General features: G+C 47.2%; 1 protein-coding gene across 7 annotated transcripts in view; it reads right to left on the reverse strand.

Annotated features, from left to right (window-relative positions):
- Positions 1-19564, reverse strand: part of CCDC91 (coiled-coil domain containing 91) — a 335516-nt gene that overhangs the window by 279097 nt on the left and 36855 nt on the right. The window contains exon 1 of one of the 7 annotated variants that reach the window (XM_075121013.1): positions 1158-1176. The exons of the other annotated variants lie outside the window; for them this stretch is intronic. The gene's annotated coding sequence lies outside the window, so the exon portion shown is untranslated. Of the gene's footprint in view, positions 1-1157; positions 1177-19564 lie in introns of those variants that run through there. 7 annotated transcript variants of the gene reach the window in all.

The raw sequence follows: 19564 nt of genomic DNA on the forward strand, positions 1-19564 counted from the left end.
CTTTCGTGAGCTACAGCTCACTTCATCGTGAGCTGTAACTCACGAAAGCTTATGCTCAAATAAATTGGTTAGTCTCTAAGGTGCCACAAGTACTCCTTTTCTTTTTGCGAATACAGACTAACACAGCTGTTACTCTGAAACCTAAATAAAAAATGTTGCCCAATTTCCACATAAGCCTGTGTGACGATGTGACTCAGCAGGGAGGGGGGAGTGTTGACCTGGGAATGTGCCCTGGGGATGGGAGACCTGAGAGCCTGTCACCTGAGCCAGGAGGGGGAGGGGGGAGGTAACACCTCTGCCCAGGAATGTGGACGGAGACTGCAGCAGGGAACCTGCTGGGTGGGTTTAGTTTTCAGTTTGGGGCTGGGTGGAGGAACACAGGGAACCCCAGGGCTGGGGTCTAAGCTCCCTGCTCCCCCAGAAGGACGTGATTGAGGGGTCCTGGTTGTACCCACAAGCTCTGTTACGGACTGTGTTCCTGTTGTCCAATAAACCTTCTGTTTTACTGGCTGGCTGAGAGTCTCAGTGGATCCCAGGAAGAGGGGTGCAGGGCCTGGACTCCCCCACACTCCGTGACAACTCGTGGCAGCGGTGGGATGTACTGCACCCCGTGAACAGCGCTTCCTGCAGTAAGTGACTGGGGAACAGTAAAATTAAGGGGAATTGACAGGGACCAGGCGTGCTGAAGATTCAGAGAGAGACGGTTTCGGGGAGCGGTTAACCCCTGGGAATGTGTGACCAGAGAGAAGGACTTTTGCAGTAACAGGGTCCCCCGGGGGATTGCAGCGAGTGGTCCCAGGGGCGGAGGAGTCTGCAGCTCGACCCTGGCAAAGAGTCGGTGACCTCAAGAAGGACTGGCACACTAAGGGCTTTTCCTAGAAACCGTGGGAAGCTGCCCGGTCTGCGAGTGGCCAGCAGGGAGATGTACGCTAAACGCCTTAAGAGCGACCTGGTGGAGCTGTGCAGGCAGAGGGGGCTGCGCATCGGGAGGTCCACCAAGGAACAGCTGATTGCCCAGTTGGAGGAGAGCGATCGCTTGGATGACCCGATCCCTGTCCCTGAGGGAAGCCGCCCAGCAGACGCAGTGTGGGCCCTGGGGCCTGACCGGGCTGGGAGGGGTCAGACTGCTGCCGAGGACATCCCGAGACCCTTCCTACCTATGCCTGGGGGAGGGGTTGGGGGAAGCCCAGCGAATACCGAGGGCACCCTGACCCCAGCAGCCAGCAGGGGATCCTCCCGGCGGAGCTCCCCATCCCTGGAGCGGAGGCGGCTGGAATGGGAGAGGGAGATGAAAATGAGGGAGCTGGAGGATCATGAAAAACAACGTCAACATGAGCAGGAGGAGAAGGAGAAACAACGTCAACATGAGCAGGAGGAGAAGGAGAGGGAACGTCAGGAGAAGGAGAAACAAAGACAGCATGAACTGGAGCTGGCCAGGCTGAGGAGCAGTGGGGCCCCGGCTGTGGTGAGTGAGGGGGGGACCCAAGACTGCAAGGAACTTTGATAAGTGCTTCCTGGCCCAGCGTAAGGAGGGGGAGGACATAGATAGCTTCCTGACGGCCTTTGAGAATGCCTGCGAGATGCACAGGGTTGACCCCGCAGACAGGCTCCAGTTCCTCACCCCCTTACTGGACCCCAAAGCCGTGGAGGTGTACAGCCGGATGACAGGGCCGGAGGCAGGGGACTATGAACTATTCAAACAGGCCCTGCTCCGTGAGTTTGGGCTGACCCCCGAGATGTACCGGAGAAGGTTCCGGAGTCAGCGTAAAACGCCTGAGGTCACCTACCTACAACTGGTCAACCGGATGCAGGGGTATGCCTGCAAGTGGACAGCTGGGGCCCAAGCTAAAGAGGACCTGCTTGACCTAATCGTACTGGAGCAACTGTATGAACAGTGCCCTTCCGACCTGAGGCTGTGGTTGGTGGACAAAAAGCTAGAGGACCCCCAGCACGCAGGGCAGCTGGCCGACGAGTTTGTGAAGTGTCGGTCAGGGGGTAGCCGGGAGGAGCCCCAAAAGAACAGGCCCCCCCCCGATGCAGAGAGAGAGTCACCAGGGGGCCTCCCAGCAGGGAAATAGGGAGAACCCCCTCCAAAGGGGAACGCCTGGCGTCGGGCCCCTCCGACCTGCTCGAGGGGACCAACGTGACCTGAGCTGCTATCACTGTGGCCAGAGAGGCCACGTACGGTCCCAGTGCCCTGGGCTCAGGGACAAACTGAGCAGACCCAACCTACCCAGGGTTAACTGGGTAGGGACCCAGCTGGACGAGGGGCAGATGACCCAGGAAAGGGGGCCTACCAGTTTACCACCTGCTCAGGAGGGAAGAGTACCCCAGGCCAGCTCCACCAGAGGGCTGGAGGCTCTGGACTCAGGGTGCTCGGTTTACAGGGTGGGCGCGGGGCTGTCCCTCCGGAGAGAGTGCCTTGTTCCCCTGGAGGTGGATGGGAGGAAGGTCAATGGATACTGGGATACGGGCGCGGAGGTGACGCTGGCCCGGCCTGAGGTGGTGGCCCCAGATCGGGTGGTGCCCAACACCTACCTGACCCTGACAGGGGTGGGCGAGACCCCATTCAAGGTGCCCGTGGCAAGGGTACACCTGAAATGGGGGGCCAAGGAGGGCCCCAAGGATGTGGGGGTACACCACCATTTGCCCACTGAAGTTTTGATGGGGGGAGACCTAGAGGACTGGCCAAGCAAGCCCCAGACCGCCCTGGTTGTGACGCGTAGCCAGAGCCGGCGAGGGGCACTGCTCCCGGGGAGGGTACCGCACCGGAGGCGCAGGACCCTTCCCTGGTGGGGAGGGAGCGCCGAGGGGCACGGCTCAGAGAGGCTGAGGCCTCAGACCTGGCCACTGAGGGGGAACCGGGCCCCATCCCTTCCCCAGCCGCTGAGTTCCAGGCCGAGTTGAGGAAAGATCCCTCCTTGCAGAAGCTCAGGGACCTGGCCGACCTTGGTGTGGTACGGACCATGAGGAGAGGCTGCCAGGAGAGGTTCCTGTGGGAGAAGGGGTTCCTGTACCGAGAATGGGCTCCCACAAGGGAAGTAGAGTCCTGTGGGATCAGGAGGCAGCTGGTGGTTCCCCAGAAGTATCGCCGCAAGCTACTGTACCTGGCCCATGACATCCCCCTCGCAGGGCACCAGGGAATCCGGCGCACCCGGCAGAGGTTGCTACAGAACTTTTACTGGCCCGGGATCTTTACCACGGTCCGGCAGTATTGCCGATCCTGTGACCCCTGTCAGAGGGTGGGGAAGGCCCGGGACAAGTGGAAAGCGGCTTTGAGACCTTTGCCCATCATAGAGGAGCCTTTCCAGAAGGTGGCCATGGACATTGTGGGGCCTCTCAGCAAGACGACCCGGTCGGGGAAGAAATACATTCTGGTGGTGGTAGATTTTGCCACCCGCTACCCCGAGGCAGTGCCCTTAGCTTCCATTGAAGCAGACACCGTGGCCGATGCGCTCCTGACCATTTTCAGCCGAGTGGGGTTCCCCAAGGAAGTCTTGACAGACCAAGGCTCCAACTTCATGTCGGCCCTGCTCCGGTGCTTGTGGGAGAAATGTGGGGTCCGGCACAACTGGGCCTCAGCTTATCACCCCCAGTCAAATGGGCTGGTGGAGAGGTTTAACGGGACGCTAAAGATGATGCTGAAAACCTTTATGAACCAGCACCCGCAGGACTGGGACAAGTACTTACCTCACCTGCTGTTCGCATACAGGGAGGTGCCCCAGGAGTCGACCGGATTTTCGCCTTTCGAACTGTTATATGGCAGGAGGGTGAGGTGCCCCCTGGACCTGATGAGAGACGAATGGGAGGGGAAGGCCACTCCCGATGGAGAGTCAGTGGTGGAGTATGTCCTGATCTTCCGAGAGAGACTGGCTGAACTCATGGGCCTGGCCAGGGAGAATCTGGCCAGAGCCCAGAAGAAGCAGAAGGTCTGGTATGACCGCACGGCGCGGGCCCGTGCCTACGCCACCGGGGATCCGGTGATGGTTCTCATCCCAGTGAGAAAGAACAAACTACAGGCCGCCTGGGAGGGCCCTTTCAAGGTTGTCAAGCAGCTCAATGAGGTAAATTATGTGGTGGAGCTGTTGAACCGGGCGCACCACCGCCGGGTGTACCATGTGAATATGATGAAGCCATATTATGCCAGGGGGAATGTGGTGTTGGCCGTGTGTGGACAGTGGGAAGAGCAGGGAGATGACCCTTTAGTAGATCTATTCCCTGGGACCAGAGCTGGTTCCCCCCTGGAAACAATTCCCCTCTCGGATCAACTAACCCCTGCCCAGCAAGCTGAGGTCGGGGGGGTGCTGCATCCGTACCGACAGCTGTTTTCCAACCAGCCTGGACACACTAATCTGACTGTCCACCGGGTGCAGACCGGGTCGCACCCGCCGATAAGATGCTCCCCCTTCCGAGTCACAGGGAAAACTGCTCAGGACCTGGAAAGAGAGGTCTGGGACATGCTGGCTTTGGGAGTGATCCAGCCATCTGCCAGCCCTTGGGCCTCACCGGTGGTGCTGGTCCCCAAAAAGGACGGGTCAGTCCGGTTCTGTGTGGACTATCGGAAGCTCAATGCCATCACTGTATCTGATGCCTACCCCATGCCCAGGCCGGACGAGCTCCTAGACAAGCTGGGAGGAGCTCGGTACCTCACCACCATGGACCTTACAAAGGGCTACTGGCAAGTGCCACTGGATGCAGATGCCCGACTGAAATCGGCCTTTATCACCCCTCTGGGGCTCTATGAGTTCCTGACCCTGCCTTTCGGCCTCAAGGGAGCACCGGCCACCTTCCAGCGCCTAGTGGACCAGCTCCAGAGGGGGATGGAGAGTTTTGCCGTGGCGTATATTGATGACATCTGTGTCTTTAGCCAGACCTGGGAGGACCACATGTCCCAGGTTAGACAAGTGCTGGACCGACTCCAAGGGGCTGGGCTGACTGTAAAAGCGGAGAAGTGCAAGGTGGAGATGGCGGAAGTATCTTACCTGGGCCATCGGGTGGGGAGCGGCCACCTAAAGCCGGAACCAGCCAAGGTGGAGGTGATCAGAGACTGGCCCGCTCCCCACACCAAAAAGCAGGTCCAAGCCTTTATTGGGATGGCAGGATACTACCGAAGATTTGTGTCCCACTTTAGCGCCATAGCCACCCCCATCACTGAGCTATGCAAAAAGGGGAAGGCAGACAAGGTGGTCTGGACCGAGCAGTGCCAGGAGGCTTTCGGGCGCTGAAGGAGGCTCTGGTCAGTGGCCCAGTTCTGGCAAACCAGACTTTGACAAGCCCTTTGTGGTGTTCACCGACGCCTCCGACACGGGACCGGGGGCAGTGTTAATGCAGGAGGATGAAAAGGGGGAGAGACACCCCATCGTGTACCTGAGCAAGAAGTTCCTACCCCGGGAGCAACACTACGCGGCCATCGAGAAGGAGTGCCTGGCCATGGTGTGGGCCCTCAAGAAACTAGAGCCATATCTCTTCGGGCGACACTTCACCGTCTACACTGACCACTCTCCCCTGACCTGGCTGCACCAGATGAAAGGAGCCAACGCCAAGCTCCTGAGATAGAGCCTGCTCCTGCAGGATTACGACATGGACGTGGTCCACGTGAAGGGAAGTGTCAACCTGATAGCGGATGCGCTGTCCCGGAGAGGGGGCCCCGAACTTCCCCAGGTCACTGGTCTCAGTGACCCCGCTCAGTTCAGTCTCGAAGGGGGGAGAGATGTGACGATGTGACTCAGCAGGGAGGGGGAGTGTTGACCTGGGAATGTGCCCTGGGGATGGGAGACCCGAGAGCCTGTCACCTGAGCCAGGAGGGGGAGGGGGAGGTAACACCTCTGCCCAGGAATGTGGACGGAGACTGCAGCAGGGAACCTGCTGGGTGGGTTTAGTTTTCAGTTTGGGGCTGGGTGGAGGAACACAGGGAACCCCAGGGCTGGGGTCTAAGCTCCCTGCTCCCCCAGAAGGACGTGATTGAGGGGTCCTGGTTGTACCCACAAGCTCTGTTACGGACTGTGTTCCTGTTGTCCAATAAACCTTCTGTTTTACTGGCTGGCTGAGAGTCTCAGTGGATCCCAGGAAGAGGGGTGCAGGGCCTGGACTCCCCCACACTCCGTGACAGCCTGAAAAAGACAAATCAAATTCTCAGGGTTCGCACAGTGAAGATGCCAGATGGATATTTTTCAGAGCACAGATGCCAGGTCTATGAATCCATGGATATCTATGGATATTTTTCAGAGCACAGATGCCCGGTCTATGAATCCATCCTTACGTGACCAAACACTAGTCCTTCATTCATGCCTGCACGCTCAATTAACATTAATAGCTTAAATACACTGCACATACACAAGAAAGAAAGAAAAAACAGCATTTTTAAAAAAATTGTGATAAGGAGTTGTTTTCTTGTCACAGAAATGTAATGTGAAATAATATAAACAGAAAATATGTAGACCCATTACTGAAGGAAAGGGAATCAAAATAAGTCATATGACGACACACTATCATCACTGCACATCATTAGCATGTATCTAAAAAACAAAGGACGGCTATCCAGCTACATAAAGCATTCAAAAATATAAACCAGATTTCAGAAAATCGTTTGAAAAGAAGTTCAAACTAAGTTAATATTTTAGGGCCTGATTCAATGCTCATTAAAGTTAATGCAAGTCTTTCGACTGACTATAGGCTTTGGAACAGGCCCATAAAGAATATATGAAAGAAAATGGAAGTCAATATGTTATTGACTTTTTTTAATAATAAAATGAAGTTACATTAAAAAGCAATAAAGATACTGATAATTAAACAACTATAACTTCATACATACACAAAATAAACCTAGCAATTATCAAATTATTTTCTGCTTAATTAAGTGTAGTACCTAAATTAACCTATTTACTCCATAAAAAATTTTACTTTCATATACTTTTAAACTAACTCTTTAGTCACTTGACAGCATTTGTTGTAAGCCCTTTTGAAATAACCATTGTACCTTTTTTAGTTTACCTACTTGATACATAGACTCTTGCATATATGCCTAACAGATGCATAAGAATAATTTAGTGATTTCTGCAAAGGATTCTCACTCTTTCTTAGGCTACTAACACTTGAAGCTGGGAGTGTGATTCCAAGCTCAAGCAGACAATGTCATGACTCGCACGTCTCAAGCGGCCACAACAACCCTCCACCTAGCAGACTGCTGACAGTGGCTTTCCTTAGACCCAAGAAGCCCAGCGCCAGTGTGAGGCTGCACTGTATGGTCCAATTAGCAGAATCCTACTGGCCCTACTTAAGCCAGAAGCCAAAACAGGAAGCTGTCCAAACAACTGGACTCCACCTTGCTCTGGACTGGACGTCTTGTGCTTCCCGCTCATGCAACCCACTACCTGGCTCCTGCTTCCCCATCTTGATTTTCTGGCATGTCATCCTGGTATCTGATTTGCAGTTCCCAGCCTCCAGTTTGTCTCCTGCCTGTGACTCCCCAGTATCCTGATAAGGTCAGACTTTGGTTCTGATCTCCAATTTGTCTCCTGCTTCTGAGCTCCCGCCTGGTATCCTGGCCCAGTCAATTCGACTCCTGTCTCATGACTGTGGACTCTGGCTCCAACTACTAGGTCTGGTCGCCCATGACCTGGGCATGACAGACATATTTGCTCTTGCTGTGATCAAGCTACACACTAAAGACTGCGGTGTAGCTATTATAGCACAGAAAACAGCCATAACAACACAGGCGGTGGCACACAGTAGCTACCCTGAGTACACACCCCTGGGGTGCAGGCAGGTTTGTACTTGGCAGCTACCACTACTATTTTTAGTATGCTAGCTCAATGACAGAATGCAAGCATGTCTACTCAAGCTGGGAATCACACCTCCAGCTCCAAGTGTAGATGTCACCATAGTGTGGACCACATCTTATTAAAAGCCTTGTGGACAACCCTCCTCTCTCATTCGTAATTACACAGTCCACCAGGACTACACATTCACAACCCCATAGCATCAGTGTGCCATTGATAGCAATTCCTTATGTGGAAAAGTAAAAGTAACGTAGTTTAGCTGTCTAATATGATGTATCAACTAGAAATAAGGAACATTAGCACCTTGTGGCCAGTGGTTCCAAAGATGAACAAAAAGTGATTTGTGGACCACTGGCAGTCCACGGACTACAGTTTGAGAACCACTGCATTAAGCAGTTTATTCACCAAAACTAGAAAGGGAATTTTTATTCCACTCTACTCAGCATTGGCTAGATCTCAACTGGAGAACTGCATTCACTCAGTTTTGAGCACAGGATTTTAAACAAGGCAGACAAATTGGAACAAGTTCAGAGAGGATAACAGGAACTACAACAGGTTTTGAAAAGAAACTAAAGTTTAAACTGGACATGCCCATTTCTCTAAAGAAAAAACTAAGAAGAAACATAACAACTGTCTAAAATATGTAAAAGAATTTTCATTCATCACAAAGGACAGAATGAGCAGTAATTGGCATAAACTCCAGTACAAAAAAAGCATGCTTAATATTAGGAAGAATTTTAAAATAGGCAATATAGCAAACTACCATGAGAAGATGTACAAGCACCATCACTGAAGATATTCAAACTTTAACTAGGCACCCACCTATCAAGAATTGCTTAGGAAAAAGGAAATAAAGCCTGCTGCCAGTGAAAAATACTTTCAGACCTAAATAATGCTACATGCATTTAGTATTCAAACCTTTTTAAAACATCTTTACACAATTACTTAATATGAACACTGAAAAAAATACCCCAATATAAAATGATTTAGAAGTCCTAACAGATTTATATTTTGATAACACGGACGACCTTGTGTTGCATACATTTATACGATCTTTAATCTCATCCTTTACATTGAACCAGCAATATTCTCCAGGTTTGGTTTTTATTAAACATGTATTCTAAAGGGCTCAAAAAGCTCTTCTCTCCTTACAACAAGAACATTTTTTGTGGCTCCTCAGACAGAAGTAGTAATTAACTGCTTACAGTCTTCAAGAGTAACTAGGAGATTTGTCTCATCCTAACTACATATGGGCTATACAACATGTCTGTTACTCAAGAATAAATAATTGTAACAGAATTGGACAACAAGTAGTTGACCTCAAATTATAGATTCATAAAAATATAGAAATTATGGATGGAAAAGATCTTTTATCTCATCTAGTCCAAGCCAACTGCAAAATATGATTGTTCTCTAAATAATGACTTATTACAGGGCTTGAGAAGCCCGCACCCCCAACATTTCAGTGTCAAGCAGGAAGAATTTCCCAGATTGTGAGGCTCAAAGCCATCAATTTCTAAGGCGTTCATTATTAAAAAAAAAATAAGTTTCTATCTCTTATGATTGAGAATATAGCCTTCCAGTGTATACCAACTGTAAACCAAGGCAGTGCTGCCTTCCTGAGACTTCAGACAGTTTAGTGTTTTTGTAGATGCTTATAGCTTTGCCAAACAGTATGAAATTAGTAAGAGTCTGGTCACCTTTAACAAAGCTATTCAGAACTTTCTGGGCATACTGACAGTGATGATAGTCTGTCAATTTTACATTGTTGAGGCAGAGGCAGATCTTCAAAGAGTAACTAGAAGCTAGCTATTCAAAGAGAAAAAGGTACAAAGAGTGGGGGAGGCACAGAGTTATGGAGTCCCTTTCCCACTGCAATCACTGGGAGTCCACGAAGGGGAAAGGAAAGAGGGAATGTACCTTCTTCCTTACAGCAGTTTGGGAATACAGGGGTGGAAATTCAGATTATTCAAGACTCATTTTAGCTAGAAAATGGAACCCATGACCTGGCAAGGTTCAGGGTGAAATCTCTACTAGAAAGCTAACCAATTTATTTGAGCATGAGCTTTCGTGAGCTACAGCTCACTTCATCAGATGTATACCGTGGAAACTGCAGCAGACTTTATATACACACAGAGAATATGAAACAATACCTCCTCCCACCCCACTGTCCTGCTGGTAATAGCTTATCTAAAGTGATCAACAGGTGGGCCATTTCCAGCACAAATCCAGGTTTTCTCACCCTCCACCCCCCCACACAAATTCACTCTCCTGCTGGTGCTAGCCCATCCAAAGTGACAACTCTTTACATAATCAAGTCGGGCTACTAGCTACAAGCCCGACTTGATTATGTAAAGAGTTGTCACTTTGGAGTAGCCCGACTTGATTATGTAAAGAGTTGTCACTTTGGATGGGCTAGCACCAGCAGGAGAGTGAATTTGTGTGGGGGGGTGGAGGGTGAGAAAACCTGGATTTGTGCTGGAAATGGCCCACCTGTTGATCACTTTAGATAAGCTATTACCAGCAGGACAGTGGGGTGGGAGGAGGTATTGTTTCATATTCTCTGTGTGTATATAAAGTCTGCTGCAGTTTCCACGGTATACATCTGATGAAGTGAGCTGTAGCTCACGAAAGCTCATGCTCAAATAAATTGGTTAGTCTCTAAGGTGCCACAAGAACTCCTTTTCTTTTTGCGAATACAGACTAACACGGCTGTTCCTCTGAAACCTACTAGAAAGCTCTGCATCCTGTACTTTTCCAGCAGTTCAGAATGTCAGGGGAACTGAACTTCTGATCTGGTGTTGCCCCAATCTTGTTTTGGGGGTCTCCTCATCCATTTTTTTAATCTTACCTCTGGCTAGTAGATGTTCACTACATTTTTTTCCAAGCCCTGGTCTATTAGCTGACTGCGATTTAAAAGCAGTTACTGTAAGTTTTCTGCAGTAAGACACATTTTACAACCCACTTTTTGTCAGAGACATACTAGCACATGCTTTATAGCCACCTTGTTCTATCAATTCTAACAAGCAACTACTTTAGTTGTGGAATTGTGTGCCTTCTAAGAGAAGCACAACTTACACAGTGTATTGCTGTGTTTGTTTTGTCAGAACTGTATGTGTGGATCAGGCTGTGGGTGGGACTGCCATATTTGTATTTCTGGCAAATACAGTAGTGGTTAGCCCCTACCTATGACAACGTATGGGTTTCTACTTATGTGTTTTTGCTTACAAAATGACTAATTCCATCTGTTCAATCTAGGACAAAATTCTTAGCTGTTTCTTTACCGGACATAACATAGACCGCATTATTTAAAGAATAAATCTTTGGCTGAAACTGCAGGCTCCAAAAAGCCTACCCTAAATATGGTATGAGCAAGCAAAAATAATATCTATCTATTTATGCCTCCACCTATGTGGTGCTGATATCCCTCTGATAAATTTCAGTATCATGCATCCCTGACCACCTCACCTGTACTTTGGCCCTCAAATCCATTAATCCAAACTACTTTTAACACTGCAAATCTCTGAGCAACCATTGCAACTGGAAAGTTATTACAAAAATGTTTCCTTTCCACTCTCAAATGTGGAATTCTCTTCCAGAATTGCACTCAATTTCAGGATGGACAATATTCTGTCCTAGACTGACAAGTTATTGTATTTTATAAGCTGTCAAGCTATTTTCTGAAATAACTTACAAGTATTTGCAAAAAGAAAAGGAGTACTTGTGGCACCTTGGAGACTAAAATTTATTTGAGCATAAGCTTTCGTGAGCTACAGCTCACTTCATTGGATACTGTAGCTCACGAAAGCTTATGCTCAAATAAATTTGTTAGTCTCCAAGGTGCCACAAGTACTCCTTTTCTTTTTGCGGATACAGACTAACACGGCTGTTACTCTGAAACCTTAAAAATATTTCTACTTTATATTCATGAAAAATTGTAATGAGTTGCTACAAGACACCTACATCTATCCATAGATAAATAATTACACACACACACACACAAATGGATTTACTCCTATTCTGTCAGATAGGAACATATGTTCTACAGTCTGGTGCCACACACCTGCCTATAGAATCACAACTGGGTTCTAAGGAAGCAGCTATGGTGTCAAATCAAAATATAAGTAACAATTATTAGAAGTTAAGAAAAATGATGAACTAAATACAAATATTTAGAGCCAAAGACTTGTACTTTTTTAAGTTTCACTTTTATGCTAATGCCTATCTGCACTAGCTCCTTTTTTGGCACCTAAATTCTTGGGCTAGATTTTTTCATACTATGAGAAATTACTTGCCATATACCGTAACTGGAGTTCTTTGAGATGTGTTGTCCATATGCACATTCCACTAAAGATGCACATACATCTCACGTGTCAGAGATCAGTCTTTTGGCAAGCAGTGTACATATAGCGTGAATGTGCGTGTCAGTCCTTGTTCTCTGCACTCCGGGCATATATGGTGCACTTTCCCCTACCGTCATTCAGTTCCTACTCACTGTAGGATTCCAAGATAGCGGCAATGGAAGGATGGATCATGGAATATGCGTATGGACAACACATCCCGCACTCCAGTGACTGTACAAACTTCTCTCTCTCCTTCAAGTGCTTGTCCATATGCACATTCCACTAATGGTGACTCCCAAGGAGTGGTCCTGTTAAGGATGCGAGGGCTCAGATCATGTTGGTAAATAACGAATGAAAAACCGCTTTACCAAATGCATGTATGTACGGATTGCTAGGTAACTATTTTGCAAATGTCAGATACTGGTACATTTCATAGAAATGCTGATATGGCTTGAGCTCTGGTGGAATGACCTTTAGGTGTGGTCATGAGATCTATGCTGACTACCTCATGGAAAGTTCCAATAATCAGAAATCTAATTTGGTAGTCTGAGATGATATGGCAAAGATTTTCATTCTCTCCACAATGGAGACAAACACCCTTGGTGCTGGTTTAAAAGGTTTTGTTCTGTTTAAGTAATAAGCCAAACATCTAATGTCTGTAATTATCGCCTCAGTTCTGGCTGCATGAGGTTTCCAGAACTATACCAGTAGCAGTATCTGCTGGTTCAGGTGGAATTCTGTCACTACTTTGGACAGAAATTTCAGGTGTGTTTTCATGGACACCTTGTCTGGGTAGAACACAGTGTATGGTGGGACAACCACAATTGCTGGGATCTCCCCCATTGGCAGAAGTTACAGCAATCAAAAATGTCAGTTGCATTGATAGATGTAATAGAGAACTAGAGGCAATGGGCTCCAAGGGTGGCCCCAAGAGGGCTGAGAGTATCGAGTTCAAATCCCCCAGGGAAAGTTTCCTTAATTGGTAGGAACATCTTGATTAGACCTTTCCAGGAACCTAATTTTTAGATGAGAAAAAGCATGAGCTGGGATTGAGGACACAGGCACCTTGACCACTCTGAGGGATAGGCTATTCTGTGTCAGTTCAAGTAAATAATCAAATATCTGAGGAATCAAGAACTGATGTGGGATCACTGACTACCAGTAGCATGAATAAGAAAATCTTGGTCATTTCATCAGATAAACTTATCTTCTTGATTCTTTTCTGCTGCTTCCCTAACTGGAGAGGAGCAGGCCTCCTCTATCAATGACATCCATCCAACCACCATGTTGTGAGATGCAGGGCTCCGATGTAGAATCTGTCCCTTGTCCCAGTATGTGGGAACAGAAGCAGGGTTTGGGGTGAGGATATGAGCAAGTCTGTGAACCAAAAAAAAAAAAACTGCCTTGGTCATGCTGAAGCTATGGCTGAGTCCTGCTTGAGTTTGCAGAACACCCTGGGAATCACAAGGGTTGTGGGGTAAGCATATATCAGGTCTCCTGACCACATATCGAGAACATATCTGCTATGGGCTAGGGACTCATTCCTCCCCTTGAGTAGAATTTCGGATACCACTTCTTGTGCTGAGTGGCAAACAGGTCCATCTTGGGATTGCCCTAGTACCAAAGAATCTTGTCTTTGATTTACTACAAACAATTTGAAAGGAAGTGTCTGCTGAGGTTGTTCACCACGAAGTTCTGCAACTTGGGAAAATGTAAAGCTGGTAGGCAAATCTGATGTTTGAGGCACCAATTCCAGAGCCTGACAGCTTCTTGGCAGAGTGAGAAAGGCCTACATCACCTTGTTTGTCGATATAAACCACTGTAGTCCCATTATTGGTCATATTCTGCACTGACAACCTTCTTAGGTGGAGAAAGGATTTGCATGCCTTCTGTACGGCTCTGAGTACTAGGAGATTGATGTGCATTCTCTTCTCCCTTGCAGACAATAGGCCTCGTATTGTCAATTTCTCTGTGTGGGTGCCCCATTCCAGTAAGGATACATCCGTTATTATAGTTTTTGATGGCAGGAATACTTGCAATCCTTGCACGTTTTCACTGGGTAGGTTACTCCACCACTTAAGTGAAGATACAATTAAGAATGGGATAATAAGACATGTCAAAGTGATGTTTAGAAGGTACATAAACAAGTTGCAACCAAGCCGCAAGTATCGGATATGAAGTCTGGCACACAGCATCACAAAGGTCCAAGAGGCCACGTGAGCTAAAAGGGTGAGGCATGATCTTAGATCAGTATCTGGATTGTCCTCCAATTGGGGAACCAGGGTCAACATGTTCTCAAATCTGAGGAAAGTAAGCTATGGTCGTGGAGGAGGCTGGGATCAAGTTGATGAATTCAATCCTTTGAACTGGGGCAAAGGTTGATTTGTTTGTTTGTTGATTCTTCAGCTTAATCTCTGGAATAGACTGTGTTGCAGCTGTCTTTGGGGGCAAACTAAGGATATTTCCCCTGTACTAAACAATCATCCAGGTAAGGCTATATGTTGATGTTGCGCTTTCTCAGGTATGCTTCCACAATAGACAGCATGTTGGTGTACACTTTTGGTGAATACTCACAAGTCTAAGATGGGTCACAAGCCTCCCTTTTTCGTCAGAACAAAAACAGTTGTTGTAGAAAAACTTCCTACTGTACTGCAGAGGTACTACTTCTACTGCTCTGAGAGAAAGGAGCATGAAGACGTCTTGATTTAAGAGATCCTGATGAGAAGGGTCCCTGAAGAGAGAAAAGGAAGGAGAAGTGGGTGTAGGCACTGGAGAAAAGTGGATGGAATATTCATATGATATTATGTCTGTGGTCCAATGGTCAGTGGTGATAAGGGACCAATCTTGCCTGAAGCAAGCCAAATGATTTCCTAAAAGGGAGGTCTTGAATTTCTGAAGTCAATGGTGATACAAGACATCTCTCGAATGCCCCATCCAAATGAATGTTTCTGAGACAGGCAGGGCTGGGTGGTATTGTATGGAGGTGGAAATGCTGGTATTTCCCTAAGTGGTTCGGTTGACCTTTAATAATAGAAGGGTGGAGGAACTGATCTCTGAGAAGAATAAGGCTGTTTAATATGTTTCCTCTTAAAGTAAGTCTGCACTTACAGTGGAGTGCAGAGTACATACATTGCACCCCAGCTAGCAAGGGTATAAACCGCAGCGTTCACTGTGAAGCACAGCTTAGGCAGATACAGTAGACTACCCTAAATGCCTTAAACACCAGGATGTATACCGTACACAGCTCTCTGTATGCCCAAGCAGTGCCTCCCATGTCCACACTGCTATTTTAGTAGTGTAGTGTCCCCGTTGCCTCCCCCTGACAGAGCCTTTCCTCAATGCAGTGAAAGCCCTTCCTCAATGCAGAAGGGAGCTGCCAGAGCTTTTCCCTACTTCTGGAACTTTTCACTGCGGTGTTTATATTTCACACTGCAGTGACAAGTATGAATGCAGACTGCCTTTCACTACAAGTAGAGTTATACATTTAGTATGGAAAGTCTCACCCAACTTGAAACTAAAATCCTCCATCATTTGGACTTCTCTGCAACACCCTGATTCCTGAAGCCAAGAGGCATATCATATAACAAAAAGAAAACGAGTACTTGTGGCACCTTACAGACTAACCAATTTATCTGAGCATAAGCTTTCGTGAGCTACAGCTCACTTCATCGGAATGCATCCGATGAAGTGAGCTGTAGCTCACGAAAGCTTATGCTCAGATAAATTGGTTAGTCTCTAAGGTGCCACAAGTACTCGTTTTCTTTTTGTGAATACAGACTAACATGGCTGCTTCTATGAAACCTATCATATAACAGCCACCATTGCCAGTGATCTGGCAGCCATGTTCATAGCATCAAATGCTGCTTGTAGTCTCACTCTAGACACTAAGTGGCCCTCACTGACTAGCAACATAAATTCCTCATAAGCCTTGACTGGTCCATATGACCTTGTCATTGGCCATTCAGAATGGTAGGTTCAACAAAGAGTAGGTTATTCGACCAAATAAATCCAGACTCTTTGGCAGTCTCTCTCTTTTGCCATTTCATTTGTCACTGTTGCCACAAGAGATGAGGCACGGTCCATGTAAAATAATTCCACTCTTTTGGAAGGCACTGTTTTTTTTTAATCTACCTTGCAAAAGGCAAGTGGTGCTATGGCCTGTCTTTGACACAAAGTTTTGGAAGGGTATATAATTGCCCTCCAAGTTAAGGAGACCATCTTTCCTGCAGAGGACTCCAGTGGCATGCCCATCTATTTGTATGTCAGCTCCTGAACCTCTTCAGTGGGAATTTGGAGGGTCTGACCTATTCTTTTTAATAGGTCTTGAAATAACTTGTAGTCATCCAACTGTGGGACCGTTAGAGGCACTATAGCCTCATTAGAGGAATGGCAACATCACCAGGATTGAAAGATCACCCTGTGTGTCTGTTCATCTATTTTCTCCTCCTTTCCCTGTATTTGATGTGGGGTTAAGAAGAATTGTTGTATAGAACAACGTTCTGATGGAGCAGTTTCTCTCTCTGGCTAAAGTTGCTTTGAACGGGTCCCTAGCAGGGTCACCTGGACACTGATGGATAAGAGCCCAGAGGGAAGGGAACCACATGCTGGTTTTCTGGTTCCCAACAGCTCTCTCATAAGGAGTGTCGGGATACTCTAAGATGTTGACGGTTGTGGTAAGTATAGGTGTTGCTTCCATGGGTCCTGCTCATCCTCCAACTCTGAAGATGATGCAGAGGATGAAGCATAGCCTGGTTACATGGGGGGCACTGAGGCCTTCGGTGCAGTAGGGATGGATGGTGTTGCATCAATGGAGAGACACGGTGCCAAATGCAGAACTGAAGTCGACAGCAAGGGAGACTGCAGTTCTGGATGTATCTGTAGGTCCATCGGTGCCACATACTTGAAAAGTACCATGAACTGAGTTAGTGAGGACAGGCAGATTGGAATTAAATTTTTGGAGGGAGGGATCACAAATTCCACTAGAGTCAAAGAGTGCCCCTTGGAACACGGCACTGGTTGGCTCGGCTCCAGTGCCAGGGCCACTGAGGTAGAGGGTGCTAGGGTTGGTGCCAAGTTCTTTTCCGAATGTCCAGTTTTCAGTGCCAAACACTTCAGTGTCAACAGACTGGCATCGGCATGAGACGGAGCTTCAGCAGAAACCATTCAGGGTCACAAAATCTCAGAGGATATTCCGTGCTGTGGAGATGCTTTCCATTTAGAGGATGCTTTGGTGTGTGATCTACCCCTAGGGCTTCTGGCTCCCTGAGATCCAACCAAAGATAATGCAGTCTTCATGGTTGCAGTTTTGGCAACCAACACTAGATTCTTGAGGGTAGAGAGCCTGCACTTACCACTTTTGGGCTCCAAAGGTCCCTGTACAGGGGAAGGTCCAGTGAGCCTGGTTCAGGTGTGGGTCTTGTAGATTAAGTCATCAGGCAAAATCTGAAGGCAGGATTTCCCATCCTTCCTAGTTCAGGAGTTGAAGGATTTGTAAATCGCACATTTGCTGGGGATGTGCCATTCTCCCAAACAACAGAAGCACCATCAGAGTGTCTATCTGAGTCTGGGATTGCTCCCTCGCCAGAGGGGCAACATCTGAGACCTGGAGAGCCAAGGTCTGAGACAAGAGACCTGTCAAGGTGTCGGTGTCTGGAGCAGCTCAGAACCCCAATTACCAACCTCAGGGCAAACTGTTAAGAAGCAGGGCACAAACCCCAAACTGGTTGTGAGTTCTATACTTAGAATTCCTCAAGCACTACATAGCAACCTTAACATGGATTCACAGACAGTCCCACCTGGATTCTCCCATCTATCTTGCCACCCAGGTAAATTTGCCTTTGTGATAGATGGTCCCTAACACCAAAAATCACAACAATATTCAGGTTACTCTCAGTTACAAAGGAAGAGTCACTTACCCCAAATCAGTGGCACCTTAGATCCTATAATACATTAACTAAAGATTTATTAAGAAAAAGAAAGGAGTTATTTACAAGGTTTAAAGCAGGTAAATATACACACAAGTTACAATCAGATTCTAAAAGGTAATAGAAGCTGCTGTAGAAAGCAAGCTTCATAAGTCCTCTAGGGTTAAGCCAGATCAAGTACTGAGGATCCCTTACTTATGGTTAGAAATCTTGCGCTCTCCAAGTCCAAGCAGCATAAAGATCCAATTTTCTTCTTGTCAATAATTTGTATTCCCTTCCCCCAGAGTTCAAGCTAATGAGATGAGTCCACATGTATGTCTCCTCTTCAAGGTGAGGAGGGGGGAACAACTAAGGTCTTTGCTTTCTGATGTTTCACAGTAACTCATTTTGTTTCAATAGGCCCTCTTGGTCAGCAGGACCTAACACCTTCTGTAGGAAGCCAGCATTTTACATTTGTTTATTTACACAACTACAGAGGTTTACAAAACAAACACTCAATACGACCTTATAAATTTGGGTACAGAGGATATAGGTGAGTTACCACATGCCACATCCTACAAGCATTTCATAAAGTCTAAATACATTATTTAAACTTACCATCTATTTTAACAATGCTAATACACAGGTGAGCTAGACTGGTTTCCAGCTACTGGTGAATGTTCTGTTGAGGCCTAGGAACCTTGGCATCAGTTAGCAGCAGGTTTGCCAGTGTCACAAACCCCATCCCAGAGATAAGTAACAAAATCTAAAGCTAAGGGTAACAAAAGGCAAGCAGTCAACTATAAACCATTAACTAAGAACTACTGATTAAAAGTAGAAAAGCTTAACAATAAAAACCATCTAGTTAAGAAAGAGCTGGCAGTCTCTTGGACAGGGTCTGTTACCAATCAAGGAGACAATGAGAAAAACCGAATGGTGGTCAGCACACTTCGTCCTTGTACGCCCTTAATGCAGAGCACAAGGACTGAAGAATACATGTGCACTTTATGGATACTGCCGGCCAAAAGATTCCAATCTCTGGCGCGAGGTACATGCGCACCATTATCGGAATGTGCATATGAACAAGTACTCCAAGCAAAATATGAAGTTTTAACACTGTGGAGATTACTCTTCAATAGTTGTCCTAAACCAGTTGTTCCCAAACTTTTTGTATTGGTGACCACTTTCACGTAGCAAGCCTCTGGGTGCAAACCCCTTTATAAAATAAAAACTGGGGTTTTTAATTAATTTAAATTTTAATCTGAAGGGGGTTCAGGGCTGTCCTGCTCCCACTCATTGCAGGGCCTGGGGCTGACAGCTCACGACTCCCACGAAACTGCCGCATGACCCCCTTAGGAGTCATGACCCCCAGATTGAGAAACCCTGTCCTAAACTGTTTCACAGAATTGCTGTGCACTGTTAGGCCCAGATCCTGCAAAGATTTACACAAATGCTTAATCTTCAATCCCATTGATTTCAACGGAAGTACTCATAGCCTGTAAAGTGAAGCATATGTACAAGTCTTTACAGGATCAGAGTC

This window comes from Caretta caretta, chromosome 1 (assembly GCF_965140235.1).
Source record: "Caretta caretta isolate rCarCar2 chromosome 1, rCarCar1.hap1, whole genome shotgun sequence".
NCBI lineage: Eukaryota > Metazoa > Chordata > Testudines > Cheloniidae > Caretta > Caretta caretta.